The 18,741-nt window shown below is 41.8% G+C and overlaps 1 long non-coding RNA gene across 1 annotated transcript; it reads left to right on the top strand.

The window, feature by feature from the left end:
* The first annotated feature begins 1,130 nt into the window (after positions 1-1,130).
* Positions 1,131-12,123, top strand: LOC128348834 (uncharacterized). Its single transcript, XR_008318368.1, has 3 exons — positions 1,131-1,158; positions 10,233-10,377; positions 11,432-12,123. It is a non-coding gene; the product is annotated as an uncharacterized LOC128348834 (long non-coding RNA).
* Positions 12,124-18,741: the final 6,618 nt, after the last annotated feature.

The raw sequence follows: 18,741 nt of genomic DNA, 5'->3' as shown, positions 1-18,741 counted from the left end.
TACCCAGTTTGATTGTTATGAACGCCTTGCAAGATGTCACAAAATCACCTTGCTTTGATAATAATTGCTCGCCTAAATAAGAGCCGAGGCGGAATGTCTATGACGGCTTTTCAAAAGTCTCGAAAACAGTTGCCTGGCTTCTAGAGTAATCAGCCTTGATTAACAAGTAGATGGATTTTCAACACTTAAAAACACTTTTTTTCTTTTTTAAAGAGCAACACTAAAGAACTTGTCATGATGTCAGAAGTGCATCCTCCTTTTAACAGTCTGTAGCAGCACGTGCTACAATGCTTGCCCCAGAGTAGCCCACCTGAACTTAATGAGATTACTCAGAAGTATTTAAGGCAATTGGGTAAAGGAACAACAGAGGTGATATAAAGGTATCCAAGCAACTAATGCATTGCCTTTGATTGTTGACACAGAGCTCTACAAGGGAATAATGATAATCTTTCTTAAGTGCAAAGAGGTAAACAGAATTTTTAAAAATGCACAACTGAGTTGTTTTCAAGTCTCATGATTTCAAGAAATGTTAGAAGCTTAAAAATTCTTGCTAAAACAATTATAAACTGGGTCACTATCCATTTTCACTGACTGAAGAGCATTTTTTGTTTTTATAGTTGAAGGTAAATGTTTAAACAAGATTGTGCCCACACAATAAAGTATTCCTGGAATGTCAGTGGATTGCCTCATAGGGTTTGGCTGTTACCACAACCCATAGTCAGACTGCCACAGAACATTGCTTTTGGTGGTTTGTAGTGGAATGATTTTTAAAACAACAACAACAATAATAATAATACTGTTTTTAACATAAGTTCACAATGATGTTTATATAACAAAAGAAATGTGAACAAGGATGAGGAAATGGAAATGGTTCCCAAAATGGCTCACAATCTAAAAAGACACACAAGGGGTCAGCCATGGGAGTCGTTCTTGTTAGAGATGGACTTCCAGTGCATTGACCTTTTGCACCAACTATCCTAATGACCACTAGGGGCATTGGGAGTACAGATAGTGAGTAAGGGTCTTCCTAGCTGTTCTACCTATCTCTACTCTATGACTCCTGATTAGATGCCTCAGGTATTTCCTGTGAGAGTCAGAGAGTCCCTTCCTTTCCTCTTAGAGAGCAGATGGAAACATCTCTCCCTCCCTCCCTATTCAGTATGTAGTTCTGTAGATTAGGATTAGGCCTTTTCTTTCCAAAGTGTAAGGTAAAAGGGAAAGTGTGCCATCAAGTCAATTTTGACTCCTGGCTCTCACAGAGTCCTGTGGTTTTCTTTGGTAGAATACAGGAGGTGTTTACCATTGCCTCCTCCCTCACAGTTAGTCAAGCATTTCCCCGCTGCACCACTTAAGCATTGGTGCTTACCTATAAAGCCCCAAATTGCGTGGGCCCAGGGTATTTATAAAAGCACCTTCTCCTTCAGGACCCCCACCTCTTATTAAGATCTTTGGGAGAGGTCCTCCAGTGGTTGCCCCCAGCTCGTCTGGTGGTGACTCAAGGTCAGGCCTTTCTATTGGTGTACTTCACCAATAAATACTTAGTGTTTAATTCTACAAGAATCTCCATGTGCTTTCTCTAAACAGCTGCAACAACTAAAGTCTGCATTCTATTCTGTAACTGGAGTGGGTATTTTCTTTAGTAGTTTCTTTAGTGCTCTGCTAATTAACTGGGGGTAAAAATTACAAACCCTAACAGTTCTCCCTATATAAATACAAGTGAGCCACCACTTTAGGAGGTGCCTCTTTCTTATAGCAGGCAATTATTTCTCTCCCCTCTTCTGCACAGACACAAGTCTGGAATTTGCCACAGTACATTTCTGGGCCATAGTTACCTCAGCCATTAACTCTGAGATAACACTAGATTTGCAGGTTCTTCCTGAGACAAAAGATTAAAAGAATGTCAAGGAATGTTTTATTTTTTTATTTTTTTTAATTGAATTGATTTCTAGACTGCCCTTACAGAATAGCTCAGGGTGGTTTACAAATACCACAAAACAGTTATAATCAATCAATGATCAAAAACAGAAACTTTAAAAATACAGTAAGACAGCTAAAAAATAAACAATTCAAAACCTTATTAGAAACCCAATACATCAAGAACCCTTTAAAACAATTAAAAAACCCTGGAAGGCCAGGCCAAAAAGACAGGTAAGTAAGTAAAACTTTATTTCGGTCGTAGACCAGCAATACAACAATATAAAATAAATAAGAAAATAATAATAATATAAAATCAGACTACATTTATGGGCATTTGGCATATTATATAACAATATTTGGCCACAATATGAATAACATCCAAATTAGGATTAGTGAGCAAATAATTTAAATAAAAATCATCTCCACGACTCAGAAAATTAATCAAAAGTGGGGCAATTAGTTGGAATCTCCCATGGAGCACAGCTGTTGGGAGAGCATTTACACAGGCAAGTGTTAGAGCTCGTCTAAACTTTGGAATTAGGATACTACTTAAATATGTAGCAGGCTTGAGCTCGGTGCTCTGACTTCCTATGTAAATGTTACTCGATAGCTTTGCATGTTCCATCTGTAGCTCCATGTAATGGATACGTTGCACAATTGTTCTTCTAGCCTGGTCGAAACCTAATCTAATAAGAAAATCTTGAGAGAATCCATATAATAGTAATTTTTTTGTAATTGCCAATTTCCATTTGGATTTAAAAGAGTCTTCTAAAATTAAATGTACTAAGCCGACTTTTGTGAATACCAATTTTAACCAGTAAACTATAATAGATCTCATGATCTCATGATAACATGATTCGAATCTAACCAGACCCATCTCCCTTTTAATAACAGTATTTGGGACACAGCATGGCAGCTGTAATATAGTTCTTATGAACTTAGTTTGAAGTGTTTCCAACGGAGCAAAATTACTAAATGGGCCCAATTGTGCACCATACGTAATCTGAGGATACACTTTGGCCAATAGCAGTTTTATTGCAACAGGGATGTACGAAGCTCCCCATGAGAAATGAAAAGATTTGATTAGATTTATTGATAATTGGGCGCTCTGAATAATATGTTTTGATGTGCAATATGAGAGCCAGATGAATGGAATACAACGCCTAAGTATTTATAAGATTGAACTTGTTCAACTGTATTCCCGTTCATGCGCCAAGTATATCTCTTCGGCCGTTTAGCAAACACCAATACTTTTGTCTTTTGGTGCTTTACCTCTATCATCTCTCTCAAACAGACAGGTCTTTAGGGCTCTCCTAAATACCAATAAAGAATTCAAATTACAGATTTCTGCAGGGAGCACATTACACAGTCCAGGAGTGCTACAGAGAAGGCCCACCTCTGAGTCGCCACCAGACAAACTGGTGGCAACTAGGGATGTGCATGGAGATCTTCGGCCCCGGCGGGGGTAGCGCTTTAAGGGTGGAGGAGGGTGTACTCACCCCTCCTGCTGCATTTCCCCCGCCGGTGCACTGTCAGTTTTAAGCCCCTCGGGGCAGCAGCGTTCCTCCCTGCCGCCCCATTTCCGCCATCGGCCGGAAGTGGCCGGAAGTCGCGAGTGCGCGTGTGCCCGTCGTGCGCATGCACGCACGGCAGAGGGGCGCATGCGCACACACAACGGGTGCATGTGCACTCGCGACTTCCGGCCACTTCCAACCGATGGCAGAAACGGGGCGGCAGGGAGGAACGCTGCTGCCCCGAGGGGCTTAAAACTGACAGCGCGCCGGCGGGGGAAATGCGGCAGGAGGGGTGAGTATACCCTCCCCCGCCCTTAAAGCACTACCCCCGCAAACGCCGAAACGGCCCCAAATCCGAAACGTTTCGGAGGCCTTTACAATGGCCTCCAAAACATTTCGGGCACATGCCTAGTGGCAACTCAAGCCAGACCTCTCCAGATGATCTTAGTGTGCAGTGGGGATCAGACCAAAGAAGGCACTCTCTAAGGTAACTTGGACCTAAGTTGTTCAGGACTTTAAAGGTAATAACCAGCACTTTGAATTTTGCTCAGAAACATATTGGCAGCCAGTGCAGCTGTTTCAAAAAAGGCATAATATGGTGTCTCCGGGTTGCCCCGGAGACCAGCCTTGCTGCCGCATTTTGAACTAACTGAAGTCTCCGAACTACGTACAAATGCAGCCCCACATAGAGCACATTGCAGCAGTCAAGCCTGGTGGTTACCAGCTGGTGCACCACTGTTCTGAGGTCATCCTCCTCTAGGAATGGACACAGCTGCTGAATCAGCCTAAGCTGATTAAAAGCACTCCTGGCCATGCCCTCCGCCTGAGATACCAGGGTGAGGTCTGGATCCAGGAGAACCTCCAAGCTGTGTACCTGTTCCTTCCAGGGGAGTGTGACTCCATCCAGCACAGGGAAATCCCTCAGATTCTGAGCCCCTACAATGAGCACCTCCATCTTGCTTGGATTCAGCTTTAATTTGTTATCCCTCATCCAGCCCATTGCTGCCTGTAGTAGGCAGGCATTTAGGGAATGAATGCCATCTCCTGATAATGAAGATAAAAGAGAGATGTAGGTTTGGGTGTCAGCAGCATACTAATAACAACCAGCACCAAATATCCTGATGACCTCACCCAGCGATTTCATGTAGATACTGAAAAGCATTGGTGACAGAATTACCCAGTCAGGTTCCTCACATTCCTAAACTGAAGACTCCTATGACATTTCACCTTGAATTATAATAAGTGCTTAATAATAGTTAGCTTGACTCAATTACATAATAAATATTAGTTTCTGCAGATGAAATGTCAGCCTCAGAGACTGTAAGCTTTCAATAAAAACACTCAGATCGCACTCAGTGGCTGACATTCTAATGAAGTGAGCATACTTTGAGCCTCCACATGCTTCAAGCCTTTGTCATCTACACAACTGCCCCAGTCCTCTAGCATGGGTGCTGTTGTGCCAGAACAACACTGGAATAACATCACTGACCACTGCCACAGTGCTAAGAAGCATTAGGACTCTGCTGCAACCGTGCAGGTGCTAAGGTCTGGGAAATTTACGCAAAGGCTCCCACTGCATGTCCACAGGGGATTTATGCATACATGCTTCATTAGTCAGGCTGTCAGCCAGTAATTGTTTTTATTTATTATTTATTATTTTTATTCATCATATTTTTATTCCACCTGATAAGTACATCCCTAGATGGTGTACAAAATGTAAAGCAATATAAAAAGTCACAGATAAAAATCCACTAAATGCAATAAAATGATTGCATAAAACAGTTATTAAAACAAATTATTAAAATTATTTATAATTAATTTCTCACCTGCAAGAACAGGTGAGTCTTGAGGGTCTTCCTGAAAACAAACAGAGAAGATGTTCCTATTTCAGAGGGGAGCATATTCCAAATTTTGGGGGCAGCCACAGAGAAAGCCCGGTCTTGGGTTGCCACCAGACGAGCCAGTGGCAACTGTAACCGGATATCTCTAGAAGATCATAACAGGTGGCAGGGTTCATGACAAAGAAAGCATTCTCTTAAAAACCCTGGGCCCAAGCCATTAAGGGCATTGTAGGTAATAACCAACACTTTGTATTTCACTTGGAAACTTATCGGCAGCCCGTGCAGTTCTTTTAAAACCAGTGTTGTGTGGACCCTTCGTGTTGTGCTGGAGACTGATCTGGGAAGATTTGTGTCTTTATGAAACAAAGACACAAATCAAAACTGCCCCCAATCCAGGAAGCAAAGCATGTACAGGGAAGACAGACTGCTACACATATTTCCTGCTGGATTGGCCACTGTACGCTTTGACTGCATAACACAATATAAGTATTTGGATGCGCAGCAGGGAAATGCTTGACTAACAAGCAGAAGGTTGCCGGTTCACATCCCCGCTGGTACTATATCGGGCAGCAGCGAAATAGGAAGATGCTGAAAGGCATCATCTCATACTACACTGGAGGAAACAATGGTAAACCCCTCCTGTATTCTACCAAAGGTGCCAGGAGTCGAAATCGACTTGATGGCACACTTTACCTTTACCCTAAGAAAGCTAGTCATGACTGATCACCACTAAAACTAATGAGACAGTTTAATTGTGACTAAGTTAAGTCTCATTAATTTCAATGGGACTCAGGAATTCTAATTCAACGCATTGGTGGGTCTTTTTAAAAAAAAAACATTGTTGCTTCTACGACACCAACTTATACATTTTTAACAGAGAGGAAGGGTATATTTTTAAAAAATAGATTTCTATGACAGAATGGACTTAGAAAGGGCTACAAAACACTGCTTCTATATCATATGAGCTTTATATTAACATATGACTTCTACTGAGTCCGATCATTGGTCCATTTAGCTCAGTATTGTCTACAAGGGATGTGCATGAACCAGTTTGGCAGACCTTTCTGGATCTCTGAACCAGTTCAGAGGTCTGGAGTTTGGGCTGGTTTGGCAGAAGGGGGTGCTTACCTTTAAGGAGCAGGGAGGGTGATATTACCCTTGTTGCATTTCCCCCGCCGGTGCAGTCTCCAAAACTGCTGATGTGGGGCAGCAGCATACCTCCTCACCACCCTGGTCAGCATTGGACCAGAAGTGGCTGCACATACACACATCACATATGTGTACACATACCAGCCACTTCTGGTCTGATGCTGACCGGGGCAGCAAGGAAGTATGCTGCTGCCCCACACCAGCTGTTTTGGAGACAGTGCTGGTGGGGGAAACGGGATGGGGGGAGGAGATGAGTACCCTCCCAGCTGCTTAAAGGTAAGCCTCCCCACCACTGAACCAGCCAAGTACGGGTTCATGCACATCCCTATTGTCTACACCTGTGCTGCTCAACTTCGTCCCTCCTGCAGATGTTGGCCTACAACTCCCATAATCCCTGGCCATTTGCCTGTGTAGCTGGGGATTATAGAAGTTGTAGTCCAAAAAGAGCCGGGGGGGTGGCATAGTTGAGCAGACCTGGTCTACACTGACTGCCAGCAGCTCTCCAGGTTTTCTTTCCCAGTTGCACCAGGAGATGCCTGGGATTGAACCCGGAACTTTCTGTGTGAGGAGGAGCACACTGAACTACAGTGGTACAGCCTCATAAATACACAATGTGATATATTGCTTGACTCCATGAGTTTCTAATATACTAGACTCTGAAATCAGTCTCTAAAATCAAATAATGAATATTGCAGTGCCAAGGCTTTTTCTTCCATGTTGATTTAAACAAAGACATTAATCTATCTATATCTGAATTTAGAGCTCCCAATTACAGCAGCAGGGGAAAGGAATAAACATAACAGAGAAAGGCCCAAATTGGTTGACTTCCATATTTATCTCGCATGCCTCACTTCTCTACCAAAAGGAGCAAACGTTTTAATTAAATGTTTAATTACAATGAGACAAAAAGCTAATTGGAGCTGGAAAATAAAAATTTCAGAATAGAATTAGAATGCCATGTAAAATAATTGGCTAATTAAAGTAGAGCTGATTAATTTGTGTCTGCTTCTGATTTGTAGTGACACAAAGTTGTTATCTAAAAGGATCTTATAGCCTTGATCCCATTGTTTCGTTAACAGCTTGCAGCTACATAGCAGACAAAATTCTAATTGACAGTAATGGTGATCCTAGCAAATAATTTAGGTCAAGAACGAAGTCCTTTCTACAGAAGTTGTTTCCATATGTCAAATGCTGTGATGGTTGAAGGTTTTTGCTTTGAAGTCTGCTTTGCTACTCACCATCTCCCTACTAATTAACTTTTGTTGTTTGCCATTTGGGGACACAATTCACCAGGGCCTGCCAGGTGAGATGACACATTGGCCAAAAGAGCAGATGTGCTAGTCTTGTAACGTCCAAGATTCAAATGGTTTGTTTCAGAGGGAGTACTCATGAGTAACTTAATCTGGATGTGAGCCAGTGATTGGAGTAGCCTGTCTCAGTGCTGTACCGTGTGTGTGTGTGTGTGTGTGTGTGTGTGTGTGTGTGTGTGTGTACAATTACATACCTGGCCCTTCTCAGAGCCAGGTGGGGGACCCTGGCTCTGTGAAGGGGCAGCAGTGGAGGCACGGTGAGATGGTTAAAAGACCCTCTTCAATCCGAGTTCACTGCCTATGCCATCACTCGCCCTCCTCAGTGCAGCCCATAATGAAAGCATTCACGCTCGCTCCTGCCTCTTTTACCAAGCCACTTGCTCGGTGGCTTAGTTCTGGCCTCTTTGCCTGTGTGGACATTGGAACCAAGCTGTTGCTAAGCAGGTGGCCTGGTAAAAGAGGCAGGAGCATACGTGCTTTTGTTATGACAACGATGCTTGGAAGTAATAGGGCTTTTTAACTGTCTCTCTCGCCATGCCCCCACACCTTCCTCTTCAAAAAGCCAGAGTCCCCCATCCCTATACTGGTAAAGGGGAATCCTCACCAGATTCCCCTTTACAAGTATTGCTGCCGAATCACCAAACTGGTTTGATTGAACAGACCAGACTGGCTGATCAGTTCTACTGAACCAGTTCAGCCCAACAGAGTTCGGTTCAAATTGATTCAAATTGGAACCGAACCACATTGTTTTGGTTTGTGCACTCCCCTACACAAATGTTCTCAGAACATTCAACTTCTGAATCTTACGATTAATCTTTCCTCTTTTCCACCAAGTGAAATGGGACTGGGGGTGAGGCAGTTAGTGTGAATGGATCAGGTGCTGGCACAGATGTTCTACCAATAGAAAGGTCTTCCACTCAGTATTTCTTTTTAAATAGGCTTTCAAAGTTGCTTACAACCAAATGAAACAGCATCAGACACCACATAAATCCTTTCAATCAAAACATTTCATTAAAGATAATTTCTGGGTTATCTTAGAGAGCTCCTTCTTCTACATGATCCCCACCACACACTAACGTAATCCGAGGAGGTCCGTCTCTTACCACCAGTTTGTCCTTGGCACCCTCTGTGAACTACACCACCACTTGCTATGGGCCACCGCTTTCCCCCCGACATGAACCTATACATTTGCTGGAATCCTCATTATTCCCTATGAGGAATTCAAAAATACTTTTATTTTTATTTTATTTTTTTTCCAAATTCAATTTTTATTAATTTTTAACAATAATAACCATTAACAATCATAATAATCCTCATTATTCCCTATGAGGAATTCAAAAATACTTTTAAAATTCACCAATAATCAGAGGATGTCCAATTGCCTTGGGGTTTGGTGGGTGGTAGGCACTGAAGGGTGCCTACCACCCACCCCACCTTTGTGCCCCTAGGTGCTCCACAATAGGGGATAATGGGCTGGTTCGAGTCCCATTATACCCTATGAGAAAAATAATTTAAAATATTTGAAATATTCATAAAAAATCGTAGGAGTGTCTGATTGCTTTGGTGTTTGGGTGGTAGTTGGCACCCATGGGTGCTCCACAATAGGGAATAATGGGCTGGTTTGAGTCCCATTATACCCTGTGAGAAAAACATTTTTTTCAAAAAATCATAAAAAATCATATGAGTGTTCGATTGCTTAGGGGGTTGGGTGGCAGGCACCCATGGGTGCCAGCTACCACCCCACCCACTTTTGGCATTTTGAACCTGTTTGAATCGGAACCCCCCCCCCCCAGTTTGGGTCAAATTCAAACCTGCAGCTCAAACCTGATGGCTGGTTAGATTCAAATTTGAAGCATTGGACCAAACTGGTTCGAATTTTAACCGGTTCATATTTGAACTGGTTTGCACTTCCCTAGCCTGAGTTAGGCAGAAATCGATACAGGATGAATGAAAATTCTGGCTAGTATGGGCTAAAAGGGTAATAAGAAATGGCTGTCACAGACATCTACATCAGTGTTACATCATGTTCTAAACATCTAAACATCCTATTCTAAACATCCTGTGTATTCTAAACATCCACAGATCAGAATGCTAAGCACACATCCATTAACTTCAGAACAGTCTAGTTATAATGTAAAATACTGCTCATTACTCTGGTTTACTCAACAAGGATTAATTGAAAGACAACTCAGGGCTAGTACTTCCACTTTGGCACATCTATTTAAAAGGAAATGATTAGATGCAAATATTTAAATGGAAGTGTATTTGGTTCCCTGAAAATAAAGTAACTATAGAATTTTCTAAAATTATTCTCTTGTCCTAAATATATGTTAAGTATTCTAAACATCTATTCTGACCCCACTCCCCAATTTGGCAGGCTATCTAGAGAGTCTGTATTCTAGAGAGCGCAATACCTAAACAAGGTCGTCAAAATTAAGCACCATTGACATCAAGGTGATAATTTTAATCCCATAAATTTTGGTGGACTGTGCATCCCTCAGGTTCATATTCCTGGACTTCAAAAAGTGCTACTGGAGGGAGGAGAGAGCAGCAAAAATCACTCCCACTCCCACTGCTCAGCAACACACTGACTGAGCTCTGAAGGAACCTCTGCAAAGCTGCAGCTCCTGCTCCACCCAGCCCATGGTAATTATTCTAAGAAAAGGTTCATCATTTATTTGCAGATAATGGAAATTAGTTTGGTGATGGTGGTGCTAGCAGTGGTAGTGAAACAGTATAGATGGGATGAAATGTTGGGGCAACTTCACACAGGTGCTCTTGCATAGGGAAAAACTTACTGTGGGCCTGTATGGATAATACTTGGTCTGCTGGCATGATTCCATGGGGCTAGGACATGTGCATGTGAAATATTTGGGCTATGTGAAGAAGAGATGAATCCCCCCAACACAATTAATGAATAGTGTTCCTGCACACTAGGAGGAGAAGAGTGGGTGTACATTCAGGCATATCCTGTGCAAGCAAAATACCATCCATACCATCCCACAGTCACTTCACCCTATGCAAGAGCAGCTGTGGTGCCTCCTCAACCACATGTATGCCAAGGTTGCCTGAAGGAATGCACATTATACAGCCAATGACAAATTTCTGAAATGTGGCAACTCTTTCGCTAGCCACTACCATCATAATTGTATCAATGTGCAGCTTATTTCAATTGTTTGCCCATAAAAACCTAGCTATATACGGAGCTAAGGAGGGATTACAACTGCTTGCATAAGGGCAGGGCTGGACTGGGGTCACTGAGAGGGTGGTGGAATGTATGTGGGGAGAGCGCCGAGTTTTGAACAGAATGGGTACTTAAGGGTGGGAGTATTCACTGCTGCCAAGTGTGGTAGGGCATAAGGGCCCCCCACAGGTGGGGCGCACCAGGAATATGCCCTGTTGCCCTGTGGGCCAGTCTGAGCCTGTAAAAGGGAACCAACTGTGAATCAGACCTAGGAAGTAGAGAAAAGAGATATTCCACTGCATCAATTCTTTTTTTCAGTGCCTTTGCTTCAAGTGTAAGCTTTCCCCAGAAGAGAACAATGTTTCCCTATTTACATGTTATTGGCAGATGTAATTGCATAGATCACTCCTCTCTTCCTTGTTCTTGTAAAATTGTTGTCAGTAAAAATGTTATTCCATGCCCTTTGGAAATTCTATAACAGGTTTTCACACACATTTATTCTTTTCCTGTTTTCAGTATAACACTAGATGTTCCAAAATGGAGAAGATTGGCCCTTTTGCTGAGTAGTGAAAAGGGGATAAAGTATGATTGTATGCTCTCTTTCCAGAATTCAGAGGGTCTTATATTGTTTATGTTTTTAATGTCTGTGCCAAATTTTGCAGCTAAAAAGACCCAATGTGACCACAAAAAAGCATATTAAAAACAGTTAATGCAAAGCAACAATCTGAATAGCAACAAATCTGAAAAGATCTTAAGATATCAATTGACCCTAAAAGTGTGGTAAAATAACCCTGTGAGGAGGGCAGAAGAGATAGAGCTATACTCCTGAGGAGAGAATTCTAGGGTCTGGACACTACAACAGAGAAGAACTTGCACCATGTGCTCTCCAACCAAACCTCAGAAGGCATTAGCAGCACACACAACAGAAGACCTTAATGAGAATCACGTGGGAAGGGTCCTTAAGATAACCTGGGCCAAAACTATTTAAGACTTTAAAGGTAATGGCTAGCAGTTTGAATTGTATTATTAATTCGATTTACAGTTTTTAACCTTCTGTTAAATTTTAAATTATTTTAATGTTTTCACGTTTTAATTTTGTTTTAATTTGTATTTTATTGTAAACTGCCCAGAGACGTACGTTTTGGGCCGTACAAAACATGTTAATAAATAAAAATCAATAAATTGTAGCAGAAAAGAAAAGGGAAGCATACGAAGGCTAAACAAAATGGGAGTAACATGCTCTGCACATGAGGACCCTTACAAGGGGATTAGTATCTGGCCCCACTCCCTTGAACCAGAATTTGGAGTCATCAGTTACCCGCTGTGATGTGTTTAAAGAGTTTTTCGCAGATAAAATCTCTCAGATTCGGGCCGACCTAGTTGGAGACTCTACAATTAATTTGATGTCTGAGCTGGAGGTGCCCAACGACTCCTCTTATGTGATTCGACTGGATCGTTTTCAGTTTGTGACTCCTGAGGATGTGGACAAGCTGCTTGGATCGGTGAGGCCTACCATTTGTTCTCTTGACCCTTGTCCAACATGATTTGTTCGATCTAGCAGGGAGGTTGTTGTAAACAGCCTGGTGGATATCATAAATGCTTCTCTGAGGGAGGGCAGGATGCCTTCTTGTCATAAGGAGCCAATCATTAAACCTCTTCTAAAGAAGCCTGCATTAGATCCCTCAGAGCTGAGCAATTATAGGCCTGTTTCCAACCTCCCATGGCTGGGCAAAGTAATTGAGAGGGTGGTGGCCTCTCAGCTCCAGGAGGTCTTTGAGGAAACTGATTATTTGGATCCATTTCAAACTGGTTTTCTGGCGGCCTATGGGGTGGAGACTGCCTTGGTCAGCTTGATGGATGATCTCCAATTGGGAATTGACAGAGGAAGTGTGACTCTTTTGGTCCTTTTGGATCTCTCGGCAGCTTTCGATACTATTGACCATGGTATCCTTCTGGAACGTCTGAGGGTGTTGGGGGTGGGAGGCACTGTTTTACAGTGGATCCACTCCCACCTCTCGGATAGATTCCAGATGGTGTCAATTGGAGATTGTTGCTCTTCGAAATCTGAGCTTAAGTATGGTGTCCCTCAAGGCTCCATACTTTCTCCAATGCTTTTTAACATCTACATGAAACCGCTGGGAGAGATCATCAGGGGATTTGGAGCTGGGTGTTACCAGTATGCTGACGACACCCAGATCTACTACTCCATGTCAAATTCTTCAGGAGCTGGCATATCGTCCCTAAATGCCTGCCTGGAAGCAGTAATGGGCTGGATGAGGGAGAATAAACTGAAGCTGAATCCAGATAAGACGGAGGTATTTATTATGCGGGGTCAGAACTCTAGAGACAATTTTGATCTGCCTGTTCTAGATGGGGTCACACTTCCCCAAAAGGAACAGGTCCGCAGTCTGGGAGTACTTCTGGATTCACACCTCTCCCTGGTTTCTCAAGTTGAGGCGGTGGCCAGGGGTGCTTTCTATCAGCTCTGGCTGATATGCCAGCTGTGCCCGCTTCTCGAGATCAATGACCTCAAAACAGTTGTACATCTGTTGGTGACCTCCAGACTTGACTTCTGTAATGCGCTCTACATGGGGCTGCCTTTGTACATAGTCCGGAAACTTCAGTTGGTTCAGAACGCGGCAGTCAGGTTGGTCTCTGGGTCATCTCGGAGAGACCACATCACTCCTCTTTTGATAGAGTTACACTGGCTGCCAATAGGTTTCCGGACAAAATACAAATGCTAGTTATAACTTACAAAGCCCTAAACTGCGTGGGCCCTGGGTACATAAGAGAGCGTCTTCTTCGTTATGAGCCCCACCGCCCATTGAGGCCATCTGAGGAGGTCCGTCTCCAGTTACCGCCAACTCGTTTGGTGGCTACACAGAGACCGGCCTTCTCGGTTGCTGCCCCGAGATTGTGGAATGTGCTCCCTGCTGAGATACAATCCTCCCCATCTCTGGCAATTTTCAAAAAACACCCGAAAACCCTTCTTTTTGTTCGGGTTTTAATTTCCGGGTTATTTTAAAATTCAAAACCTGATTTTGGGGGTTTTAATCACTGTAATTGTTTAATTGTTGTTTTAAAATGTTTTTAAATTGTAAATTGTTATATTGTTTTTTAATTTGTTTTAGCTCTTTACTGTTTTAGTGGTGTGTTTTAATTGTAAACTGCCCTGAGCCATTTTGGAAGGGCGGTATACAAATCAAATCAAATCAAATCAATCAATCAATCAATCAATCAATCAATACAACCGTCTGGCTGCAACATTTTGAACCAGTTGCAGGTTCCAAATGCTTTTCATAGGCAGCCCAATGGAGAGTGCATTGCAATATTCTAATCAGGATAGCTTGAAATATAACCACCAGGCACAGGTAATAGTGGCAAACATGCTTTAGCAGAAAGGCCTCAGTATTCAGGGTGTCTAACTTGGACTGGATCTAATCTGAACTGGAAGATAGTTTTAATGAATTATCATTTATTCTAGCATTCAATACACTTATTCCACATATTAATTTGTTCTGTTTCTGGCTTTCTTCAATTCAGTGGACAAAAAAGGCACATTAATGAGTTGCACTTTTATTTTTTCATCCCATGCCATTTCTCTCACTCTCGGTAATAGAGATTAAGTCCACATTTGATATTGTCTAAGATATGGAATCATGATTATGATATTCACTACATTTAGGGGGTGATGTGATATAGGAAATCTAATGAAGGAAGCAGCATTATTGTAGGTAGCCTGTAGCAGCTTGAGCAATGAATGTTGAGAGAATGGAGGACTAGCAACAGTGCACAGTGGAGTCAGGGGCATAGTGGTAAGAGTGCTGGACTAGGACCAGGGAAACCCGAGTTCAAATCCCCATTCAGCCATGAGACTTGCTGGGTGACTCTGGGCCAGTCATTTTTCTCTCAGCCTAACCTACTTCACAGGGTTGTTGTGAATAGAAAAGTATGTAGTACACTGCTCTGGGCTCCTTGGAGGCAGAGCAGGATATAAATGTAAATAAATAATAAATTTTCCCATTACCCAGGGTCAGACTGAATGCATGAGTAGGGCTACAGACTACCCAGGGCCGATAGCAGAAGGGTTTCCCAAATATCTATACTTATGTGCCATGATCAGTGTCCATCAACAAAATAAGCTCAGATGTCTTCCATTTGCTTTACATTGTACTGTACCCATGAAGGAGTGAACGCATATTACATATATAAGATCCTAAGTAACAACTCCAGCATCTACAGTTAAAGGAACTTAAGTTGCAGGAATACAAATGAGCTCAGACCTTGAAGAAATAAAGGTAAAGGTGTGCCGTTGAGTCGGTGTTGACTCCTGGTGACCACAGCCATGTGGTTTTCTTTGGTGGAATACAATAGTTTATCATTGCCATCTCCCATGCAGTATGAGATTATGCCTTTCAGCATCTTCCTATATTGCTGCTGCCCAATATAGGTGGATCCCATAGTCTGGGTAACATACAAGTGGGAATTTGAACCACCAACCTCTAGATCCCTAGGCAAGCTAGATGGGCCAGATGAATTAGGCAACTTCATCTGTCTATATGTTCCTAAATGCACATTTGCTGGGACATGCGGATGTAAAATATTATTATTATTATTATTATTATTATTATTATTATTATTATTATTATGTTGCTGTTGTTATAGATATCATATAATAATGATGATGATGATGATGGATTAGTAGAGGAAAAGCAGGACTCTTCCTACACCCACTGCTAATACTCACTTGCAAGCCCAAATAGAGTGTATTTCCAGTCTTTGAACTCAGCTGGTGAGCAAATTAATACAAATGCAAGTGAGCAATTTAGGGAGCAGAATTAGTGCATGGGGGTGGGCATGGGGGTAGGAGTTGATTATTGCAAAAAAGAACCCCAAGTAGAAACTCTCAATTAAAATATATAAATAGCTTCGCTCAACGGATACCACAATTTAATCAAATATAGGTGTAAAAGAATACCATTTCATTAATATCAAAATATTGATCCCAACTACTAAAAGAACTATCAAATATTCACACTTTAAAAACATACATTAGAAGCATGCATGGATACATAAACATAGTCTCTAAAAGGTCCAAAGGTTATATTTTTGGGTGTGGCCCAATCCATGTAGTTGAAATCCACAAATGGACTTTACTCAAGTTCCATAAACATATCTAACGCTTCCATTAGAAAATAACAAATGCTAGGAGGTGTTTCCAATGATATAATTGGACTAATCCATATGAAAGCAATAGCTGTTCTGGAGAGATGTATCCAATAGTTCTTAGAACTGCACAAGACACGTTAAACATGTTTATGGTATTTGAGTTCCATAAGATGCATTTGTTCATCCAGGCTTTTAATGAAATATTGTTTTAATAGTTTTAACATTGTTTTAAAATATGGTTTTAAAAATTTTAAATTGTTGTAATGTTTTCACTTCTTTATTATCATTTATTCTGTTTTAACTAATGTTTTAATTTTTCTGTTGTCATTTATTTTGTTATAACTAATGTTTTAACTTTTTCTGTTTGTTTTGCTTTGTTGAAAAATGCCCAGAGATGGAGGTTTGGGGCAGTATAATTTTTTTTGTTAAATAATAAATAAATAATTTGGTTCAAATTGGTTAGACAGTCCACAAGTTAGCCCACTTGCACTCAAATGTTCACGTGTCCGCCATCTTGAATTGGGGTAGATGACAACAGCAGAAACCTTGTCATTGAGGTGAACCTGTGTGTCACTCACTACAACTGTATCTAGTTTGGTTCCAATCTGTAGCAAATTTGATTCAAATCGGTTAAACAGTCCACAAGTTAGACCACTTGTGCCTCAAACATTCTCACATCCAACATCTTGGAGTGGGGTAGATGACATCATCACAGACTACACCATTGGGGCATACCTATCTGTCTGTACAGCTGCAGACAATTTGATTCAAATTGGTTAGGAAGTTCACAAGTTAGCCCACTTGCACCTCAGATCCGTACACATCTGACATCTTGAATTGGGGTGGATGACACCAGCACAAACTATGCCATGGAGGTGTCCCTGTGTGTCACTCACTACAAATGTTTCAAATCTGGTTCAAATTGGTTAGACAGTCCACACATTAGCCCACTTGTGCCTCAAATGTTCACATGTCCTCCAACTTGGATTGGGGCGGATGACATCTTCATAAACTATGCCATTGGGGCATCCCTATCTGTCCCTACTGCTGTAGCAAATTTGGTTCAAATCAGTTAGGTGGTTCACAAGTTAGCCCACTTTCACCTCAAAAGTTTACATGTCTGCCATCTTGAATTGGGTTGGGTGATATTATCACAAACTGTGCTTTTGAGGTGTCGCTCTATGTCCCTACAACTGTAGCCAATTTGGTTCACATTGGTCCAGGCGTTGCAAAGTTGATGAGGGGGACAGACAGACAGACAGACAGACAGACACACACACACACACACACACACACACACACACACACACACACACAATGTCAGGTGATCGCATAAGCCTGCTGGAAAGTAGGCTAAATGGGAAGGTAAGTTTGTTAGTAGGGTCAAACTGACAGTAAATCTAAAATTCATTTACAGTAAATGTTTTCATAAAACTCTTTACTCGGTTGTACTCTTTTGATAAAACAAGAGAGAACTGTAGCTCAAAAGCCTCCTTGAATTGCTGTACTAGTTAATAACCACTTATTATTAAAACAACTTCATTGTTGCAATGCTGTTTACACCAAACAAACAATCTGTGTACTCAGAGGATCAATTTGTACCCATTTACCTAATTGCAGCTGCAGGTATTGCCATTTGTGTGAGTTCCCTGAAGAACACATAAGGGATATATACCAATTAACAAATTACGGTGATACGGCATAACCTTAATTGATGTTTAAAGAATAAACATTTTAATTCATGCCTATAGTGAAGATAGGAATGTTTGAAGCAAGTCATAGCAAAATACATATGCAAATCTATTTTGCATTGCTCAAACATGATTTCAGTATGTTATATTACCACACCATTATTTTATAAGTGTCAGTCTCATGTAGATAGTGCTTTTGTTTGGAGGTAAAGCATAAAACCAGTTCCCTCATTCCCAATACTATTCCCTTCCTCCCCCATGGCTACTATTTACAGGCAGGAAAAAAGTACAGGAAGGAGCCAGCAGCATTATCTACATCCCATTTAGTTTTGCACTTTGTGAGCAATGGGTAGCACATTTTTATCTTCTTAAGTGGAAGGGCTAGACATTTTTTTAAGAGGTTGAAAATTCAGGGAGGGGCCTGGAATATTCCTGAGGAGATAGCCTGCTATAGTGGAATAACCAACTACAGCCCTGCCTCCACTCCTTCACCATACTGAAGGTTGGCCACACACTGGCTGCCTTCAGACATAACACAGAACTGTGAGTCCCATGGACTGGTGGTTCTGCTCTGCCTTACTGAAGGCCAGCCTCAGCCGCCAATAGAGCTGGAGTGAGGGAAGAGCTTACTCCCTCAACTCCAGTTGCAAAGCAACCAGACTGCGGTGCCCGCATTCGAACGTAATGCTGACAATGCAGAACCATAGTCCAGGAGGTGGACCTCACTAAAAACTGAAGGTACAATTCACAGTTCGGGGGGGACGGGGGACTATGGATCCATTTTTAAAATGAAACTGCGGTTGCCCGCATTCAGACATACAGTTCTCGAAGCAGGAGGTCCCTTCACATCTGGTTTCATGTTATGTGCGAATGTGGCCACTGTATCTAAACAAATCAAAGCTGATTCAACACAGAAAAGTAAAAGACTTAAGTACATTCTATTTTGGATTGTGGCCACTGTGGAAG

Source organism: Hemicordylus capensis, chromosome 3 (genome assembly GCF_027244095.1).
Source record: "Hemicordylus capensis ecotype Gifberg chromosome 3, rHemCap1.1.pri, whole genome shotgun sequence".
Classification (NCBI taxonomy): domain Eukaryota; kingdom Metazoa; phylum Chordata; class Lepidosauria; order Squamata; family Cordylidae; genus Hemicordylus; species Hemicordylus capensis.
The sequence above is the reverse complement of the archived record's forward strand: the minus strand, read 5'-3'. Positions and strand labels throughout refer to the sequence as shown.